Source organism: Narcine bancroftii, chromosome 6, assembly GCF_036971445.1.
Source record: "Narcine bancroftii isolate sNarBan1 chromosome 6, sNarBan1.hap1, whole genome shotgun sequence".
Taxonomy (NCBI): Eukaryota; Metazoa; Chordata; class Chondrichthyes; order Torpediniformes; family Narcinidae; genus Narcine; species Narcine bancroftii.
The window spans coordinates 74126519-74149412 of record NC_091474.1 but is presented as its reverse complement, the minus strand read 5'-3'; the positions used below and the strand labels follow the sequence as shown (position 1 = coordinate 74149412).

Below are 22894 nucleotides of genomic sequence, written 5' to 3'. Positions count from 1 at the left end.
GATTATTTGTATGACGGGGGAGGGGGGGGGGGATAAGAGAGAACTTTTTTTTCCTCTCTCTCCCTCCGCCTCCAAAGAGCCCCCAAGTTGCAGTTTAATTTTGCGGTGTAATAAGTTAACAAGGAGATGCAGAGTGCATCTTTGCTATCCGTCCCCCAATCTCTCGGCCTCAGGTGATGAATCACAATGTCCATGTCTAAATCGTGCACAGCCTGCGACACAGCAGCTATTTTTAGTCCTGTCTGCCCTGCTATTTTGTTCAACGGGGCCAGAAGCTGTAAATGTCATTTGCAGCCTTCAGTGTATCTCGTACACGCCACGTTTGCAGCTCAGTGCCGTTGTCTTCCCTTCTCCTTTTAAAATAATAATGAAAAAAAGGAACAACATGGGGTTCAAGTGTTCTTTCTGAGCCCAGTGTAGCCTCGAAGGAGCTGCCCCACTCGCAGTCAAGGGCAGCGATTGGATCGCATCATGTGCCCTGTCACCGCTCCTCTGAAGATGCCGTTTTGATGTCAGATGGATGACAGCATTGCAGACAGTGACCGACTTTACACTTCAGCAAGTGGGGGGGGGGGGGGGGGGGGGGGGCTTTTTTCTCGCTTTTCCAGCGGTTGTATCCGAAGGCAGCGCTAGGAGGCAGTCAGTAACTCTTGTTATGACAGCTCTCTCAGGGCAGTGCGTCGCCTCCTCCCACACCCTATTGTGTGATGGTGTTTGGTTAAAGAGTATTTGATGCATTAAAAAAAATTGTAAATGCATCTGCGTGTTTCTGCATCTGGAAGCAATCCCTGCAGATTTTCAAACAGCTCAAGCTATTTGAGGATAAGCGAGTATCCACTTCACAAGTCCAATGCGCAACGTTAACCTTTCCCAGTTCTCACTTGATTTCCCCCCCCCCCCCCCCCCATCTGCAATGCTGCAACAGATGGGAACCAGGACAGTCCCAGCAAGGGCAGTGCTCCCACTTAGTTTGAGTTGGGGGTTCCTCACCGTGGAAACCTGCCTGGTGCAATGCACAAAGATGCACCTTGTTACCAGCCCAGCACTTTACACCGCTGCATGTTTATATTGCTCCTCTCTGCTGTTCCTGTCACCTTCCTGTGCTCTTTCACAGGAGGATCAAAGCCCCTTGCGCTTCCCTTTGTGCTTTTTCATCTCCCTCCTGGTCTCTCTAATTAGAATGTTTTGCAGAGGGAAGCCACCCTGTATTCTCTCAGATGATACATTAAGCAGGCACCCCATCTGCTCCAGCAGGTGGATGCAAACATTGCCATTGCGGAGAGGAAGAGTTATCCCCAGTGCACTGGGGCAATGCCTATTCCTCACTTAGTCAAATTTATTGTCATCTGATTGCACAAGTACAACCGATGAAACCGTGTTCGCTGGCCCTTCATGTAAAACATGCAGACACACAACCAGATGTAATACGCATACAGATAAAACATACATACAGGATAAGCATTTCATCTATGCAAATAAATATTGTTTCGTGAATGTGAGAGTCTCGGAGGGTGAGTGTGAGCAGTTCCTTGGGTCGTTCAACATTCTCACTGCCTGTGGGGAAGAAGCTACTCCTCAGCCTGGTGGTGCTGGCTCTGATACTCCTGGATCTCTTCCCCGACGGAAGCAACTAAAAGATGCTGTGTTGAAGGTGGAAGGGGTCCTCAATGATTTTATGCACCCTCTTCAGACGATGATTTGCTAGATCACATCAGTGGGTGGGGTGGTTGTGGGAGGGAGTCCCCAGTGATCCTCTCTGCCACTTTTATGGTGCTGTAGTTTGACCTCTGATCCATTTCTCTGCAGCAACCATACCACACTGTGATGCAGCCGGCCAGGACACACTTGATAGAGTTCCTTTAAGTTGACATATTGGTGGCCAGTAGCCTTGCCCACTTCAGTCTTCTCAGGAAGTGCCGTCACTGTTGTGCCTTCCTGACAAGTGAGGAGATGTGTGTCCATGATAGGTCACTAGTTAAGTGAATTCCAAGGAACTTGGTGCTCTCTACTACTGAATGTTTTTTTTAAATTTTTTATTTTTCACACTATGAACCATATTAACCAAAATACACACAAACATTTCCCTCTTGAATATACACAGTGTCATTTTCTCCCCTTTCCCCCTCCCTTCCCTCCCTCCTTCACACCCCCCTCCCAACCCATTAAACGTTCAACATATACAATACAATAAACCCATTAAACAATGCCATCACACAATGAAAATAAACAAGAAAATTGTAATTGTGTCACCTACTTTTACACACTGGGTCCATTCATTTTGTCGTCTTCTCATTCTATCATTTCAGGGGGTAGAGGTCCGTGGTAGGCCCTCACTGTTGTGTTCCATGTATGGTTCCCAAATTTGTTCGAATAATGTGACTTTATTTTTTAAATTATATGTTATATTTTCCAATGGAATACATTTATTCATTTCTATGTACCATTGCTGTACTCTTAGGCTCTCTTCTGATTTCCAGGTTGACATTATACATTTTTTTGCTACAGCTAAGGCTATCATAATAAATCTTTTTTGTGCTTCATCCAGTTTGAGGCCTAATTCTTTACTTCTTATATTACTTAGAAGAAAGATCTCTGGATTTTCTAGTATGTTGCTTTTTGTGATTTTATTTAATAACTGATTTAGATCTTCCAAAAACATTTTCACTTTCTTACATGCCCAAATTGCATGTACTGTTGTTCCCGTTTCCTCCTTACAGCGAAAACATCTATCTGATAATGTTGGATCCCATTTATTTAACTTTTGGGGCGTGGTGTATAGCCTGTGTAACCAATTATATTGTATCATGCGTAACCTTGTGTTTATTGTATTTCTCATAGTTCCAGAGCTTAATTTTTCCCATATTTCATTTTTTATCTTTATGTTTAGATCTTGTTCCCTCTTTTGTTTGGGTTTACAGCTTATTTCATCATTTTCTTTCTCTTGCAGCTTGATGTACATGTTTGTTATAAATATTTTAATTATCATTGTGTCTGGAATCACATATTCAAAGCTGCTTCCTTCTGGTAACTTCAGCCTGCTTCCCAAATTCCGTTTTCCTAACTCTCCCTTGGATACGGGCTGATAAAAGGAACAGGTCAATCCTTGAGTATGTTTTATGTCTACTCGAATAATATGAGTATTCCTTCTCCTTTGGGTGTTGTCTCCTCCATATATCCAAAAGTTGAATTTCCTGCATCGATTTAACCATAAATTTGGTTAATTTGTTCTTTCTGCTAGTCTTTTGTCCAGTTTTATCCATCTTTGAATATAATTAAGGTTAAAGTCCCCTCCTATCAATATATTCCCCTGCATATCTACAATCTTCAAAAAAATATCTTGCATAAACTTTTGATCCTCTCATTAGGTGCATATATATTGACCAAATTCCAGAGTTCTGAATATATCTGACATTTTAACATTACGTATTTCTCTGCCGGATCTATTATTTCCTCCTCTATTTTGATTGGTACATTTTTATTGATTAATATAGCTACTCCTCTGGCTTTTGAATTATATGATGCTGCCGTTACGTGCCCTATCCAGTCTCTCCTTAATTTATTATGTTCCTCTTCAGTTAGATGCGTTTCCTGCATGAATGCTATATCTATTTTTTCTTTTTTCAGTAAATTTAATAGCCTCTTCCTTTTGATTTGGTTATGTATTCCATTAATATTTATAGTCATATTGTTCAACATGGTGATTTCATACTTTGTTTACATGTCATTTTTGCTTCCTCACCACCAGCTTTCCCCTTTTCTCCATTTCTCAGTTTTCTTTTTTTGAACGCACTGTATGACAACACTTATAAAACATAAAATATTTCAACCATTCCCACATCTAAAATTCCCTTAACCCCAAGTATTCCCCCCTCTCTGAGTTGTCTCTTGTCCCTTTTCGGGCAACCACAACTCCCCTCTCCATTCGGACTGCGAACCTGTTCGCAAGTGTCAACTGATTTCACAGTGACTGTTATTCTCTCCCATCCAACCCCCTCCAGAAAAGACTTTTATCTTCACATTACAGCAAAGCTCCCCCTCTTCTCTCTTTTTATTTTTATTTATTATTAATTTTTTTAAACCCCTCCTTTTTTTCCCCCCTTCTCCCTTACTTCCCTTTTCTTCCCTCCTTTAGTTCTTATACATTATTTTTACTTCTTTGTATGTAGTTTGTTGTCGTTCTTTGTTCTTTTTACATCTTTTCATCTCTCTCTGTCTTGCAGGTGTTCTGCAAATTCTCGTGCTTTCTCCGGATCTGAGAACAGTCTGTTTTCCTGCCCCGGCATAATTATTTTAAGCACCGCTGGTTATCTTAACATAAATTGATAGCCTTTCTTCCATAGGATCGATTTTGCTGTGTTAAACTCCTTCCTCTTTTTCAGGAGTTCAAAACTTAAGTCTGGGTAGAAAAAAAATGTTGACCTTTGTACTCCAGTGGTTTTTTGTCTTCTCTCATATTATTCATTGCCTTCTCCAATATATTTTCTCTTGTCGTGTATCTCAGAAATTTTACTAAAACGGATCTTGGTTTTTGTGTGACTGGTTTCGGAGCTAATGTTCTGTGTGTCCTTTCTATTTCCATTCCTTCCTGTATTTCTGCCATTCCCAGGACCTTTGGGATCCATTCTTTTATAAATTCTTTCATATCTTTGACTTCTTCATCTTCCTTAAGGCCCACTATCTTTATATTGTTTCGCCTACTATAGTTTTCCATTATATCCATCTTCTGAGCTAACAACTCGTGTGTTTCTTTAACTTTTTTGTCACTTTCTTCCAATTTTCTTTTTAAGTCGTTCACTTCCATTTCTACAGCCATTACACATTCTTCCACATTTTCTAATCTTTTCCCTACATTTGTTATGACCAGCTCTATTCTACTCACTTTTTCTTCTGTACTTTTCATTTCACTAAATTCTAGTTCAGCCATTCCTTTAATGCTTTCATTTGTTCTTTAAAAATTTTTTGTACTGTACATTCATTTTTCCTCCTATTCCTCTGTGCAGAGCTTGGTGTTCTTCTTCTTCTTCTGTGTCTGCTCTTGGGTTTGTGACTTCTATTTCTCTTCCTTGTATCTGTGTCTCTTCTGACTTTCTTGTTGAGCTGCTTGTCTCAGTTTGTTGGGTATTTTTTTTTTACAATGTTGTCTTGATGTTGGTCCTCTTCTTCTTGGTTGGTTATCTGTTGTGTCTCTAGTTTCCTTTTTTCTTTCTCACCCCTCCAGTTCCTGTTTTCTTTATCTTCTAGCTGGAAGCCCTGCTGTTGGGCCTCTCTCAGCTGTTAGTGTTGTGGAGTTTCACTCCACAGCTGGTCCACCCTCCCTTTGGTGTTCTCCTTTTCCTTGTCGTGCGCATGCACAGTTGCGCACCCCTGTTTGGCTTCGTGAGCCATTTTTGCAGTCCTGCGGTTAGTGGGTTGCGACCCTGCGGGGTCTCCACTAACCTTGGGGAGTGGGCTCCTCTTTCCACGGTGGGTCCCTGTTTTTTCGTGTAGTTAAGGCCTTCACCTTTCTCTTCCGGCGTCTTTCCTTCTTCTTTTCTTCCTGTTGTTTTTGGTTTTTCTTTCTTAGGTGCCATTTTCTCCACACCTTTATTTTTTATTTGTTGTGATTTGTGTGTCTGGGGCTTTGCTTTTTCTTCACTTTTTTCCTTCTTTTCTGGAGAGGGCAGGTATTCTCCTTCCGGCCACTACTCCATCACGTGACTCCTCCCTTTCTCTTGCAGCTTGATGTACATGTTTGTTATAAATCTTTTAATTATCATTGTGTCTGTAATCACATATTCAAAGCTGCTTCCTTCTGGTAACCTCAGCCTGCTTCCCAATTTGTCCTTTAAGTAGGTTTTCAGTTGGTGGTATGTGAACATTGTACCGTGAGTTATTCCATATTTGTACTTCATTTGTTCAAAAGATAATAAATTGTTTCCCAAAAAACAATTTTCTATTCTTTTAATCCCTTTTCTCTCCCATTCTCTAAAGGAAGGGTTATCTATTGTGAAAGGGATCAGTTGATTTTGCGTCAATAATAATTTTGGTAGTTGGTAATTTGTTTTTTTTTCCTTTCTACGCGAATCTTCTTCCAAATGTTGAGCAGATGGTGCAGTACTGGTGAACTTCTATATTGCACCAGTTTTTCATCCCACTTATAAAGTATATGTTCTGGTACCTTCTCCCCTATTTTCTACTGCCGAATGTTGATGTGTAGTGGAATATGGTAATTCCTGGTCCTTCTGAAGTCCACAATCATCTCCTTCGTCTTGTCCACGTTTCGATGAGTTGAGCAACATCTTCAGGAAGAAAACGCATTGTGTGCTGTGGGGACTTTGTGTCACATTTCCAATTTTAAAAACTACTTTCATTCCTCTTGCCTGTTCATCTGGCTCCCTGGCTGAGAAGCAGTAATTCGCCTACTTCAATAGCTGGAATCTTTTCTTTTGAGGCTTGAGTTTGCCTTGTTCTATTTGGAAGTTGGTTATTTTATGGTTTGAGATTATTGGCTGAGTATTTCCCACTGGCTTTTGATTACACTGCCAGCTCCAATCTCCTCCTTGGAGACGTGCTTCATGCAGCGTCAGAACACAGCCAGTTGTCACTGACATTTAACATTGGAAAGTACTAATCTGCGTGGAGCATTCACAGGCAAGTGCTCCCATCCCTACACGTGCAATTTTCACTCCTGCTTCATTTGGAAAGCAGTCGTGCGAGAACACAAACATCTCCCTGATCTAGATGTGGAGGAGTTCAAGGCAAAGGAGGAGGATGGTTATCATTACAAAATTAGCTATGCCTTTCGGGGATAATGTTCGAAAGCAAGTTTTCATTGCAGGGATAGTGGTAATCTTTATAACCACCAGTCTTTGCAACCTTAAATAAGGTAGCATCGTTAACCATGTTATGCCTGTGACTGCAGGCTAATAAACCAAACTGCCTTTCATTAAAGGTATGTAGGTTGTACCTTCTGTGTGTAAGATTATCTCGTATTGTCTTTCACAGATATGTAGGTTGTACCTTCTGTGTGTAAGATTATCTCGTATTGTCTTTCACAGATTAGTGTTGTAACAGCAGAGTCACACAGGACACTGCAGATGCTGGAACCTGGAGTAATAAGCTGTCTGCTGGAGAAACTCAGCAGGTCGATCAGTATCAGTGGGAGAAAAAGTATGCTTAAAGTTTGGGACCTGAACACTGAGCTTCATTAGCTGATTGTTGTTTTGTTCCAGATTCTGGCAGCTGCAGTCTAACATGTGCCCCTCTCCTTTAGTTTACAGCGTAAATGCTCTTCAATATAATTCTGCATTTTTGTGGAAATTTATTTGGGAAAATGCTTGCAGTGATGGGTGTCGGCTGAAAGAAGAATAATCTCTGTAGTCAATATCGGTATCGTGATTTGACCTGGATTAGAACTGTGAGCAACAAATGTGTCATAACTAAAAGTGATCATTTTCACCTCTTAATTCAAAAGCAAAATGCCACAAATGCTGGGAATAGAAACCTAGAGTATTACAGCACAGAAAAAGGTCCTTCTAGTCTGTGCCAATTATTCTCCTACCCTCACTGACCTGCACCCAGTCCATAGCCCATCCATGTACCTGTTGAAATTCTTCTTAAATGTTAAAATTGAGTCCGTATTCACCACTTCGGCTGGCAGCTCGTTCCACACTCCCACCATCCTCTGAAGAAGTTCCCTCTGAACTTTATTCCTTTCGCCCTTAACCCATGTCTTCTGGTTTGTATCTCAACTACCTTCAGTTGAAAAAGCTTACTTGGATTTACTCTGTCTATACCCCTCATAATTTTAAATACCTCGCTTTACAAAGGTAGAGCGTTCCTGAGAAACCGTTCATACACCGAAAATTCGTAAAGTGAAGACCCATTGACTACCACTGGAGGCAATTTTCGTAAAAGCGAAAACCCATTATAGTTTTTTTGTAAAAACGGGGTTTACATGTACCTATCAAATCTCCTTTCATTCTTCTGCGCCCCAGGGAATAAGCTCCTAACCTGTTTAACCTTTCCTGTTATGAGAATTTTAACAGAAATACAGAAGCTACTCGGCATCTGTGTGGTGATTAATCAGTATTTCTTTATTTTATTCCACCTCTCTAATTTTGCTCATCTCTTACTCAAATTAACTCGGGTAGCAAATGCTAAACTTTCACTTCAAGACTGGGAATGTGACATTGGTAATTAATTGCCTTCCAAACGTTGACACCTCCAGCACATCTACTTTTTAAAAAAAAACTGGCTTCTTATCAAGGGTGAAGGCAAACATGGTTGACTTTTCATTTCAACCAAGAATAACCACCTCCCACAGTGAGGCACCCATTCACTGTTGCGCTGGAGGGTCAACCTGGATTTTTATGATCAAACCTCTAGATTGGAGCTGCAACTGACTTATCAACAGAAAGTGCTACCAATGGTTTTCAAACTGCCCCCTAAACTCACTTAAGTATTCTCTATGCCGTGTTCTCTGTGGTTAGTAAGGGATTGCTTAAGGTGGGATGTGAGTAGAAAGAAAAAGTTTGAAAACCCCTGTTTTATTAGTACCTGATTGACTCGTTATGTGCACTGTTTCATAACTCCAAAGGAAATGGGCCAATTACTATTTTTCCCAAGCAAAATATTTCAGTGACAATTGGGTCTCGAGCAGTGATTCTCAACCTTCCCTTCCCACTCACATCCCACCTTCAGCAATCCCTTACTATTCACTTATGGCGTAGGGATTGTTGAAGGTGGAATGTGAGTTTAGGGGGCCAGTTTGAAGACCACTGTGCTAAACTGTAGTACAATAGGGAGATATCCCAGCAGTATGCCTTCCCCTTCAACAAAAAGCCAGATATGACCAGTTTACAAAAGTGGAGGTGTGCATGTGTTTGGAAGGCATCATATTTATCAAGATCCCATTATAGTTTGCTCTCCATATTATAGGCAATTGCATCTTTCCAATGATTTCTCCATTCTTTCCACTAACAATATGAAATATCATTATATTTTTTATTCTGGCAAAGGAATGTTGGTTCAATTGCATGAGGAAGTCGTCAAAATAAACACTTCTTTTATTACCTTTTAGTGAAACTTAATATAGTATTGATAAAAGAAATCTGATTCAGGGCTGCTCTGTTTCAGCTCTCTTACCCTGCTAAACCAAACGTGGGAGACTTAGGTTTTACATCAATCACCTTCACTCTGTGCTGATTTTTGTTCATGTACAGAATGATTTAGACCACATTTTACGAAAAAGAATGTGCCTTTATATGATTTTTTTTCATCTTCTGCCTTCCCACCTAAGACTTCTTGCCTGTTGGACTGTGCTCCTCTCTTGCCCCTTTTAATTTTTTTAATTTAAAAAGATATGGACATACAGCACGGTAACAGGCCCGTCCTGCCCAATTGACCGACAACCCCCCAGTACGTTTTGAAGGGTGGGAGGAAACCGGAGCACCCAGAGGAAATCCTCGCAGATACAGGGAGAACGTACAAACTCCTTACAGACAGCATGAGATTCGAACCCCGATTGCTGGGGCTACGCTAACCATGTTGCCCTCTGATTCTTCTCGCTGCCTTCTCTCATCTCCCCATCTTCTTATTCAGTCACATGGGCTGTTTTCTGCTCGTACCCTGATGAAGGTTGTGTTCCTTTGCTTCCTATAGACACTGCATGACCTTCAGCTCTTTTGTGCCTTGCACGACAGTATTTGCAGACTTTCCTGTTAAACTTTATATTAATGATCTTTTCTCTTGTGTGGTAATTTGATGTACAGTACTCTTATAATATATTCATTTATTTTGTGTGGCTGCATCAAACAAGAAGAATGTCTGTGCATTTGTACATTGTCGTTGTGTGTATAACAATAAACTGTCATCAGATGTTTGAATTGTAAAGGAATTGAGGGGCAGCAGGTTAACATCGGAAAATAACAGATGAAAAATTCAGCTGTGGTCTTATTGAGTGGTGGAGCAGATGTTGAGGGATAAAGCATTGTCCATCTATTTCTTGTATTCTCTTTAAGCCTTTGATGCATCGTTTTGTGTGTGGCCCCTCCCCCTCCATGAATACCCATAAGTCATAGGAGCAGAAATATGCTATTCAGCCTATTGAGTCTGCCCTGCCATTCAATCATGAGCTGATCATTTTCCCACTGCCTGACCTTTCTCCCCATAACCTTTGATACCCTGGCTAATCAAGAACCTTTCAATCTCTGCCTAAAATGCACTCAATGACCCGGCCTCCACAACCGCCTGTGGCAACAAATTCCACAGATTCACCACTCTCTGGCTGAAGAAATTCCTTCACATCTCTGTTCTAAGTGGACATCCTTCAATCCTGAAGTTGTGCTCCCTTGTCCTAGACTCTCCCACGTTGGAAAACAGACTTCCTACATCTACTCTGTCCGCGCTTTTCAGCATTCAAAATGTTTAAATGAGATCCCCCCCCCCCCCATTCTCCTAAATTCCAACAAGTACAGGCCAAGAGCCGTCCAATGCACCTCATAGTTAAACCCCCATGCTTTGGTGCATTATCCAACAGGACATGATGGTTATGAGAAAGCAATATACTTGACTATTTGTACAATATTGTTCTGTGTTTTTTAACTGCTGCATTAAATGTTTTCTGGTAATAAAGATTGAAGATGAATCATTTTCAAAAAAATAATTTTACAGATGTATTCATTTAAGGCATGGGGGTGTTTCTGTCAAGGATAGTAATTAGTGATCACACCAACTTTCCATCAGTAGGTAGTGATAAGCAAAGTGCTGTGAACTGGGTAATAGATGCATCGTTGTAAGTCAAAAGAACAACGAAAGGAGGATGGTATATTCCGGAGCCAGCAAAGTGTGTGACTGGGAGGGAGTTTCCAAGTACTGGTGCTCCCTTGCATGTGGTTGTTCTTGTAAGTGACAGAAATCTTGGGATTTCTGAGAGTACCCACTGTATTCATATCATGGTGTTACTGGAAGTACTGAATGTTCTTTCTTTTTTCTTTCTTTGGCTTGGCTTCATGGATGAAGATTTATGGAGGGGTAATGTCCACGTCAGCTGCAGGCTCGATTGTGGCTGACAAGTCCGATGCGGGACAGGCAGACACGGTTGCAGCGGTTGCAAGGGAAAATTGGTTGGTTGGAGTTGGGTGTTGGGTTTTTCCTCCTTTGTCTTTTGTCAGTGAGGTGGGCTCTGCGGTCTTCTTCAAAGGAGGTTGCTGCCCGCCGAACTGTGAGGCGCCAAGATGCAAGGTTTGAGGCGATATCAGCCCACTGGCGGTGGTCAATGTGGCAGGCACCAAGAGATTTCTTTAGGCAGTCCTTGTACCTCTTCTTTGGTGCACCTCTGTCACGGTGGCCAGTGGAGAGCTCGCCATATAACACGATCTTGGGAAGGCGATGGTCCTCCATTCTGGAGATGTGACCCATCCAGCGCAGCTGGATCTTCAGCAGCGTGGATTCGATGCTGTCGGCCTCTGTCATCTCGAGTACTTCGATGTTGGAGATGAAGTCGCTCCAATGAATGTTGAGGATGGAGCAGAGACAACGCTGGTGGAAGCGCTCTAGGAGCCGTAGGTGGTGCCGGTAGAGGACCCATGATTCGGAGCCGAACAGGAGTGTGGGTATGACAACGGCTCTGTATACGCTTATCTTTGTGAGGTTTTTCAGTTGGTTGTTTTTCCAGACTCTTTTGTGTAGTCTTCCAAAGGCGCTATTTGCCTTGGCGAGTCTGTTGTCTATCTCGTTGTCGATCCTTGCATCTGATGAAATGGTGCAATGATGTTTAAATTGTACTTGCAGTTGATAGTTCAGGTGAGTGGGCACAGTGTGATGTTTACTCAGTGCAACTTTTGGTGTGTGTCACTTACTTTTCAAATCGTAACGTACTCTTATGTCATTTGACATAGTAAAAACACACAGAAATGCTGAAGGAACTCAGCTGGTCTTGCAGCGTAGACCAGCTGAGTTCCTCCAGTATTTCTGTGTTTTTGCTACACTCACAGAGACTGCAAACCTTCGTGTTTCACTTGAATGGTGTTAACCAGTAGGCGCTTCTTGAAAGCACGGGCTTCCCAAGACTGTGCAGGCCACCCTTTAGTTTAAGTGTAGCCAAAATCATTTTAGCCTGAAGCATCCAGCGTTTTGTTTAAGGAACACTTCTGCCACTCCTCTGTAAGTGGTTAACAGAAGAAATGCTGCTTCAGTGTGCTGCTTAAGCACAAAAGGCGAGAGACCTCTATTCTTGATACCTCCCAATCCAGTTGCCTTGCCAGGTACGTGACACTGGTGGCAGTCATTGGAGGGAACAGTGCTGAGAAACAACTGACGTCAGCTCCATCCATTCATCTTTATTGACTGGTTTAACAATGTTACTTAATTGATTGAAACTTGGATCTTCTGACATGAAAACACTTTTAATTGACTTATTTTAACTCTGCAAACTTTCTCCACTTTAAGCATCAATTGCCATGACCTCTGTAGTCCAGACTTTCAGATTAATTTGATGCGATGAGCTTGGTGTTTGTGCATACATGTCTCACTATATCATTTGCTCTGGAATCACTGAAGAAGACCAGGGAGCATCTTGGTCATCGTTCCTCCCTTCACCAGGATAGCAAGAAGAAGGAGGAATTTGTGCCAGGCTTTTTAGGTTCTAATAAAATTTTGCAGTCCATTACGCCCTTTCAGTTTCAGGGGCCACAGGGTTATGCACAGCAAGATTCCACACTTAACCTGGAAACAGTTGAAATTAGTGGTGTTGATTGGGTTGGACGTCCTGGCCTGTCTACTGGTACAACTCCCATGGGATCTTCATAGCCGCTGGGTAGAATCTCTAGCTGATGTCTTGCCAGGTTAACATGTCTTTGTCACGTCAAGTCTGTGTGACCAGGCACCTCCTTGCACCAATCCTGAACTGCTCCCAGTTTATTCTCTCAACATTCCCATCATCTTCCCCCAGATTCCCCTCAACTCCACATGATGGATGATTTACAGTGGGCGACTGACTGATCCTCTCACCTACATGCTTTTGGGATGTAGGAGGAAGCCAGGATTTGGGAAAGATGCCCACATTGCCATAGGGAGAATGTGCAGAGGACAGCGCCTGAGATTGCCTTGAACTTGGATCGTTGGAACTGAAGTAGCGACGAAGTCGCCTGCGTGTGTGCGTGGCAATCAGTGAGGGGGGTGGGGTACCAGAACCTGGGCTCACCTCTCCAAAACTTGTGACCTTCTGACCTCGAAGCAAATGTGTCTCAACTCATCTCAGGTTCAAAATGGCTGCCACATCTAGTGAAATAATTTCTTTGCGGTCTAAGTGCGCGTGAAACGGATTGGGCCATTTGCAGAAACTGTGGAAATGCTCGTCGATTTCAAAGGCGCCAATTGTTGGTTTTAGATTTGTTCCAAATAACTGAAAGTATTAATGTCAATCATTTTCTCCTTCATTGTGACTCCAATCTTATTGTCTTCCCGTCTTAAGGAGAACGTAATCCATAGACAGCCGCCTACGTAATTTGTGTGTCTCAATTTGATGTAATTACAGATGTCTGTAGTGAGATGCAGTACATATTCTTTAGCCACTGACGTAAACAATTACAGGATTACTGAGTGAGTCATGGATCAAACTCGTACCAGAGTCTCTTGTATAGTTTCTTCCTCTTGGGTTAGGGGAGGAGAGGGTGTCTAAACCCAGTCACTTCCTCGGCACATTATTTTCAGAAGAACAGACCCGATTGTGTTAAAATCTGTCATTTGAGGGAACAAAACCAGTATCTTGATTTCCCAATTATTCCATCAAATCCAGAGCACTACTTACTTCTAATTTATTATGATGCAAAGCATCAAGACAGGAGTAAAAGGTATTGCAATAATTGGCCAAGGTTTTAGATGCTGATGGTGGTTTGGGGAGGGGGTGGCAATGTCATTTAAACATTGCTGTGTGTTTGTGTCAATTGTGGAGGTAGAGTTTCATTGCAGTGTTTGCTTGGAATGACAAACTCTGCCTTGAGTGGCAGACCAATCAGAAAATGGTGACTTGACACCACATGTCCACTCTGCCAATTAACAAGGTGGCCCAAGGAGTGATGAGTTGACCAATTTGCAAACATCTCTCTGCGGTCCTGTTTACCTCCCCGCTCGCTGTCGATCTCTGTCTTAAAAGCTTCCAAGACTCTGCTTGCACCACTCCTCATGGAAGAGAGGCTCATGATCTGCTAGGAGGGAAAAAGCTTTACCTCATCTCAGCCTTTTTAGATTCTCCTGCAAAGAGGTATGTCTTCTCAGCATCCACCCTGTGACGATGCCTCAGGATTTTGTTTGTTCCAATCAAGTCCTCTCTTGCTCTTCTGAACTCCAGCAGATTCAAGGCCAACCTGCCCGACTTTTCCTCAGGAGGCAACTGACTCATTGCAGTGATGAGTGTGGAAACCTTCTCTAAAATTTCTTCCATGCATTAACATCCCACCTTAAATAAGGAGACCAAAGGGGAGTCACGTGATGGAGTAGTGGCCGGACGGTGAACTCCAGCCCTCTCCAGAAAAGTCGGGAAAAACAAGAGAAAATACAAAGGCACAGAAATACAAGTTAAAGAAAAGTGAGTATAAAGGTGGAAAGAAGATGGAGACAAAAGGAGAAAAATCAAAATCAACGGAAAGAAGAGAGGAAGAGAAGACAACGGAGGAAAAAGGTGAAGGCCTTACCTGTCCGAAGAGGCCCGCTGTGGAGAGAGGGCCCCACTACCTCAGGTCGGTAGAAAAAGAACTACAACAATGGCTCACAGAGCCGAGTAAAAGTGCGCAACCGCGCATGCGCGAGGAGTCGCGCATGCGCGATGCGCATGCAAAAAAACACACCGACGGGAGGGGGGACCAGCTGGGGAGTCGATCTCCACAGCCGGCAACGACAGCTGCAGAACACCTGCAGCAAGAAGAGACCACAGAAGACAATGGAAACAAGAAAGAAGAGGAGGAAAGGGCAGCAAAGAAACAACAGATGGTCAACCCAGAGGAAGAAGAAGAGGAAGAGTACAGTGAAATAGATAAAGGGAAAGGCAAGGTAAAGGATATACTTGCTCTTGTTAGAGGATACATGGAGTCATTTAAAGAATGGCAAACACAGGAATTCAATGATTTAAGAAGAAGAATAAACAACACAGAAGAGAAAATAAATAAAATGGATATGACCTTAACAGAAATGGGGAAAAAAATGGACAAGATGGAAGAACGGGCAATAGCAGCAGAAATGGAGGTAGAAGACTTAAAAAAGAAATTGGAGGAATCTAATAAAAAAACTAAAGAGACACAAGAATTACTAGCCCAAAAAATAGATATAATGGAAAATTATAACAGAAGAAATAACATAAAGATAGTGGGCCTTAAGGAAGATGAAGAAGGCAAGAATATGAGGGAGTTTATAAAAGAATGGATCCCTAAGGCCCTAGGATGTCCAGAACTACAGCAAGAAATGGAAATAGAAAGGGCACATAGAGCATTGGCCCCTAAACCACAACCACAACAAAAACCAAGATCTATTGTAGTAAAATTCCTAAGATATACTACAAGAGAAAAGGTACTGGAGAAGACAATGGAAAAAGTAAGAGAGGGCAACAAACCACTGGAGTATAAAGGGCAAAAAATCTTCATTTATCCAGATATAAGCTTTGAACTCCTAAAGAAGAGAAAAGAGTTCAATACAGCAAAAGCGATTTTATGGAAGAAAGGATATAAATTTACACTGAAGCATCCTGCGGTATTGAAAATATTTATTCCAGGACAACAAAACAGACTATTCTCGGATCCAGAAGAAGCACGAAAATTTGCAGAACAATTACAAAAATAGACTGAGGGATGAAGACGGGTAATGAGAGCAAAAATTATCACGATTGATATGTATGTGGGTAAAGACAAAAATAGACTGAGGGATGAAGAAGGGTAAGGAGGGTAAAAATGACCACGATTGATATGTATGCGGGTAAAGAGGTATAAGAGTGAATAGAGACAATGGGCGTATGTGAAAGTATCTGTAATTAGAGGAAAACATAGAGAGTATAGACAAGAATTAATAAGAGAAGGTAATGGAATAGAGAGAATAAGGAGGGAATTAAAAGAGTGACCTTTGTGACATATAAAAAGCGAAATCTTTTCTGGGGGGGGCTGGGTGGGGGAAAAGAGCGGTCACTGCAAAATCAGTTGACGCTTGCGAGTGGATTCGCAAATCCAAATGGAGAGGGGAGATGTGGTTGTCCGACAAGGGATAAAGGGCAACTCAGGAGGGGAAGGGGAGATTGGGGATAAAGAAGATAGAAATAGGAGAATAAGGAAAATGTTGGATGTTGTAGGAATGTTGTCTGGTAAAGAGTTGAAAATAAGAAAACAGAAATGGAAAAGGAGGAAAGGTAATGATGTAAAAACGGAAAGAGAAGATAAACAAAATATAAAATGGCTACGCTGAACTATATGACTCTAAATATTAATGGAATACATAACCAAATTAAAAGGAAGAAACTACTAAATTTACTGAAAAAGGAAAAAATAGATATAGCATTTGTCCAAGAAACACACTTAACTGAATTGGAGCACAAGAAATTAAAGAGAGATTGGGTAGGACATGTAACAGCAGCATCGTATAATTCAAAAGCAAGAGGAGTGGCTATATTAATTAGCAAAAATGTGCCATTTAAAATAGAAGAGGAAATAATAGATCCAGCAGGGAGATATGTTATGATAAAATGTCAGATATATTCAGAGCTTTGGAATCTACTTAATATATATTCACCTAACGAAGAAGATCAAAAGTTTATGCAAGATATCTTTTTGAAGGTAGCTAATACGCAAGGGAACATACTAATAGGAGGGGATTTCAATCTGAATTTGGATCCAAATATGGATAAAACGGGGAAAAAAATTAACAGGAAGAACAAAGTAACCAAATTTATAATTAAATCAATGCAAGAAATGAAACTTGTGGACATATGGAGGAAACAAAACCCAAAAGAAAAGGAATACTCATACTACTCGACTAGACATAAAACATACTCAAGGATAGACCTATTCCTGTTATCAGCCCACATTCAAGGGAGAGTTAGGAAAACGGAATATAAAGCTAGACAATTATCGGACCACTCACCCCTGTTATTGGCAATAAAGCTAGAGGACATCCCTCCAAGAATGTATAGATGGAGATTAAACCCCATGCTACTTAAAAGACAGGATTTTAGAGAATTTATTGAAAAACAATTAAAAATGTACTTTGAAGTAAATACGGAATCAGTGGAAGATAAGTTTATACTATGGGACGCAATGAAAGCATTCATTAGAGGGCAAATAATAAGTTATGCAACCAAGATGAAGAAGGACTATAACCAGGAAACAGAGCAGTTGGAAAGGGAAATAATAAACATAGAAAAAAAATTAGCAATAAAGGAAGATACAACCAAAAGAAGAGAATTGGCGGATAAAAAAATAAAATATGAAACATTACAAACATATAAGGTGGAGAAGAATATAATGAAGACAAAACAGAAATATTATGAACTAGGTGAAAAAACACACAAAATCTTAGCATGGCAGCTTAAGACAGAGCAAACTAAGAAAATGGTATTGGCAACAAGGAAAAAAGACAAACAAATTACATATAATCCAAAAGAAATTAAGGAAAACTTCAGAGAATTCTATGAACAATTATACCGAACCGAAAACGAAGGGAAAGAAGGGAAAATAGATGAATTTTTGACTAAAATTGAACTACCAAAACTACAAATAGAGGAACAAAATAAATTAACAGAACCATTTGGAACAGTATAAATACAAGAGATAATAAAAAATTTACCAAATAATAAGACACCAGGAGAGGATGGACTCCCAATAGAATTCTACAAAACATTTAAAGACCTAATAATACCGCCCCTCCTGGATGTAATCAACCAGATTGATGAGACACAAAACTTACCAGATTCATGTAAAACAGCAATAATTACAGTGATACTAAAACAAGGGAAAGATCCACTCTCACCAGCGTCATATAGACCAATATCTCTGCTAAACACAGATTATAAGATAATAGCTAAACTATTAGCGAACAGATTAGCAGAACAGGTACCGAAAATGGTAAATTTAGACCAAACTGGATTTATCAAAAAAAGACGCACAACAGACAATATTTGTAAATTTATTAACTTAATTCATGCAGTAGAAGGAAATAAAGCACCGGCAGTAGCAGTTGCTTTAGACGCAGAGAAGGCCTTCGACAGAGTAGAATGGAATTACTTGTTCAAAGTATTGCAAAAATTCAGTTTACCGGAGAAGTATATTAATTGGATTAAAGCATTATATAAGGGACCGTTAGCGAAAGTGACAGTAAATGGACATGTATCAAAGCAATTTAACTTAAGCAGGTCAACGCGGCAGGGATGCCCACTATCACCATTATTGTTTGCGCTAGCTATAGAACCACTAGCAGAATCGATAAGAAGAGATAATAATATAAAAGGAATAAAAATAAAAGACAGGGAATATAAAATCAGTCTGTTTGCGGATGATGTGATAGTGTACTTAACAGAACCAGAACTATCAATAAAAGAACTATATAAGAAATTGAAGGAATATGGAGAAGTGTCGGGATACAAGATAAACGTAAATAAAAGTGAAGCAATGCCTATGAATAACGCGGATTTCTCAAAATTTAAGGAGGAATCCCCATTCAGATGGCAAACGCAGGCAATAAGATACCTAGGTGTGCAAATAAACAAAAATCTAGGCCAATTATATAAACTCAATTACAATCCACTAATGAAATAATTACAGGACGATTTAGAGCATTGGAAAGAGCTACCACTAACACTGATAGGAAGGATAAACTGTATTAAAATGAACATTTTTCCAAGGATACTATACTTATTTCAGGCATTGCCAATACAACTGACAGAAAAATTCTTCAAAGAGTTAAAGAAAATAATAAGGAGATTTTTATGGAGAGGGGGGAAACCGAGGATAGCACTAGATAAATTAACAGAATGGTATAAACAAGGAGGCTTACAATTGCCAAACTTCAAAAATTATTATAGAGCCGCACAATTAAGGTACCTATCAGATTTTTATCAAACAAGGGAAAAACCAGACTGGACGAGACTAGAATTAGATAAAATAGGGGAAAAGAAACCTGAACACATATTATATAAATGGGACGAAAAATTGGTACAACATAGAACTTCTCCAGTATTACACCATCTCCTCAATATATGGAAGAAGATTCATGTAGAAAGAAATAAAATAAATTACCAAATACCAAAACTAATATTGACGCAAAATAAGCTACTCCCTTTTACAATAGACAACCTTGCCTTTAGAAAATGGGAAAAAAAAGGGATTAAAAGAATAGAAAATTGTTTTTCAGGAAGTAGATTCTTATCCTTTGAACAAATGAGAGATAAGTACAATATAACTGGAGATACAGCGCTGGCATATTACCAACTGAGATCCTACTTGAAAGATAAATTAGGAAACAACTTGAGTTTACCAGAGGGAAGTAACCTTGAATATGTGATTACAGATACAATGTTAATCAAAAGATTTATAAAAAATATGTATATTAAACTGCAAGAAAAGGAGAATGAGGAAACAAATGGTAAAACTAAACAAAAATGGGAACAAGATTTAAATATAAAGATAAAAAAGGAAACATGGGAGAAGTTATGCTCTGGAACGATGAGAAATACAATAAATACGAGGCTGCGTATGATACAATATAATTGGTTACACAGACTAAACATTACACCGCAAAAGTTAAATAAATGGGACCCAACAGTATCTGATAGATGTTTTCGATGTAAAAAAGAAAGGGGAACAACAATTCATGCAATCTGGACATGTGAGAGAGTAGAAAAATTTTGGGATGATCTCAATCAGATATTAAATAAAATAACAGAAAACAATATACCAAAGAATCCAGAGATCTTTCTCCTAAGTAACATAAAAAATAAAGAATTTGGAATTGACTTGGAAGATGCACAAAAAAGATTTGTCAAGATAGCCCTAGCCGTAGCAAAAAAATGTATTATGTCAACCTGGAAATTGGAAGATAATTTGAAAATACAACAATGGTATATAGAAATGAATAAATGTATTCCATTAGAAAAAATAACATATAGTTTAAGAAATAATATTGAAATATTCGAACAAGTATGGGAGCCTTACATTAAATACAATAGCGAAAACCTACCGGGAACAAACATTACCTAAGTTGATGGAAGGAGAAGAAAAGAAAAGAATGGACTCAGTAGAATTTCTGGTGTATTTCTGTTGAATGACAACATTGTCTAACTGAATTAATGCAACCTAGATTGTATACCTAAAATGGATGAGAGGGGGGGGGTGGGGGGTGGCTTGGGAGGAGGGAGGGGGGAGGGAGAAAAAGTCACTGTAAATGTGTGGAAAAGAAAAAGTGTATATCATGGCTATTGTGATTTATGGTGTGAAAAATAAAAAAATTAATAAAAAAAAAAAAAAAAATAAGGAGACCAACAGTGTGCATGGACCTCGGTTATAGTCTGACCCGTTCCTCATGGAACTATAGTTTTTCATCTGTACTTTCAGTCAATTCTGCTGCTCATAAAATAATGTTCTGTTAATTCTCATAATAACATTATACATATAGACTTGGAAATCATACTCAAGGCTACCCACATCTATCTTGTCTCAGGAGTTGACAATCTCTCCAACTGGTAATATACGATAATATTCTTATTTTATAAATTCTTGCTTAAAAAATGCAGTTTCACATTTTCCCACGTTATACTCCACTTGTCAGATCTTTGCCACTATAACTTTGAAGCCTCCTTTGTGTCTTCTTCGTAATATATGTTCCTACATATCTTTGTGTCATGAATACATTTAGCAATACATCTTTAGTGACTTCATTTGAGTCATGAATATAACTTCAAATTTTAAATTTTATATGTAGACGTACAGCCCTTCCAGCTCACGAGCCTGTGCCCCCAATACACCAATTAACCTACAATCCCCTTATGTTTTTGAAGGGTAGGAAGAAAGCAGAGCACCCGGTGAAAACCTGTGTGGACACATGGGGAGAGCCTACAAATTCCTTGCATATAGTGGCAGATTTGAACCCGAGTCACTGCACTGTGGTAGTGTCACACGAACTGTTTCGCGAACCGTGCCACCTGCTGAGGATCATCACTGATCTCTCTGGCACAAGAAATGTCTTGTCAACCAGTAAAAGTCTGAGGTTTTACTCTTCCCCTACCTATCTCTCCACTTCTCCCAGGTTCTTTTGTTCACTCTCCTTTTATCTCTGGCCTCTTCCCTCCCCTAGCAATGTCCATCTCTCCTTCCCTTTCTAAACTCAAATAAGGGTCCTAACCCAAAATGTTGACTGTCCATTTCTCCCCCCCACGTCTTCTGCCCCCATCCCCCCCCCACCTCTTTTATTTGAGTGTCTACCGACATTTTTCCATACCTTGATGATGGGTTCAAGCCTGAAACGTCGGTTATGTATTGTTGTCTTTGCTACATAAAGGACGCTGACCAGCTGTGTTTCTCCACCATTGTGTTTTTTCTTCAGCCATAGTGTCTGCTGACCTTTGTATTTTACTCCTTTCTCTTCATGGTTTAAATGGTTTCCCATCAGCTTCTCATTGCTTGCTCAAGATCCAGCCTCTACAGTTCTTGTTCCTTGTATGCCGGCCAATTTTCTGTCTACTTCCCATACCATGCGTTTTTATTTTCTGCCTTTTTATGGCACCTTGTCAAGTGCCTTCTGGAAGTCTAAATGTAGTACAGGGTATCTTTATTGGTTCTCCTTCATCCACAGTACACCTCATTTCAATAAAATAGTTAAATATGAATTAATTTTCATCAAGCCATGTCGCCTTTGCCTGATGAAGTTGAATTTTCCCTTGTTCCCTGCAAAAAGTTCTTCAGCATAACACTATTTTCCCCATGACAGATCTTAAGTTAGTTTTCTGTTTATTTGTTGCACACTCTTTTTGAATATAGGAGTCATGTTTGCTATTTTCCAAACCTTCATGAATCTGGTGATCTTTGCAATATGAAAATACATTCATTGAGCAATGCCTTTTACGATTGTTGTTTAAAGTCCGTCAGGAGCGGCACAGTTAGCAAAGAGGCCAGTGCAACGCCGTTACAATGGCAGTAACCCAATCCCGCGCTGTAAGGAGTTTGTATGTTCTCCCCGTGTTTGCGAGGGTTTCCTCCACTTTGCACCCACCTTTCAAAACATGCGGTATTTGTAGGTCAATTGGGCGACACCGGCATGAGACCCTGAAAGGAGTTTGTATGTTCTCCCCGTGTTTGCGAGGGTTTCCTCCACTTTGGACCCACCTTTCAAAACATACGGTATTTGTAGGTCAATTGGGCGACACCGGCATGAGACCCTGAAAGGCCCTATGCTGTTTGCTGAAATTTAAAATTTAAATAAAAAATAATTTAAATTTAAAATTTTAGCTTATGAGGTAGGGAGGGTTTAGTTTTTTGGGGCTAGGTGCTTATATGATGGCATAACATCGTGGGCTGAAGGGCCTCTAAGGTTCTGTGTTCTGTCGGACCTGGAGACTTGTCAGTCCACAGCTCCAAAAAATGTGAATTTTGAGGTAGGGAGGGTTTAGTTTTTTTGGGGCTAGGTGCTTATATGATGGCACAACATCATGGGCTGAAGAGCCTCTAATATTTCTGTGTTCTGTTGGACCTGGAGACTTGTCAGTCCACAGCTCCAAAAAACTTGTGAATTTTCAGGCTCAGGAACTGTGCCTTAAAACTCTGAAGGAAAGTCCTCTTTTGCAAGTCATCTTGTAGTCAACAAAATGATGTAAACCTGGGCAGAAGCCTACCTTTAAGTTCTTTCTGGGATGCAGCTCTTGAAGTGTGTTTTTGAAATTGTATTTTTGATT

General features: G+C 40.3%; 1 protein-coding gene across 3 annotated transcripts in view; it reads left to right on the top strand.

The window, feature by feature from the left end:
- camk2g2 (calcium/calmodulin-dependent protein kinase (CaM kinase) II gamma 2) overlaps positions 1-22894 on the top strand; it is a 340104-nt gene that overhangs the window by 1914 nt on the left and 315296 nt on the right. The window lies entirely within an intron of this gene.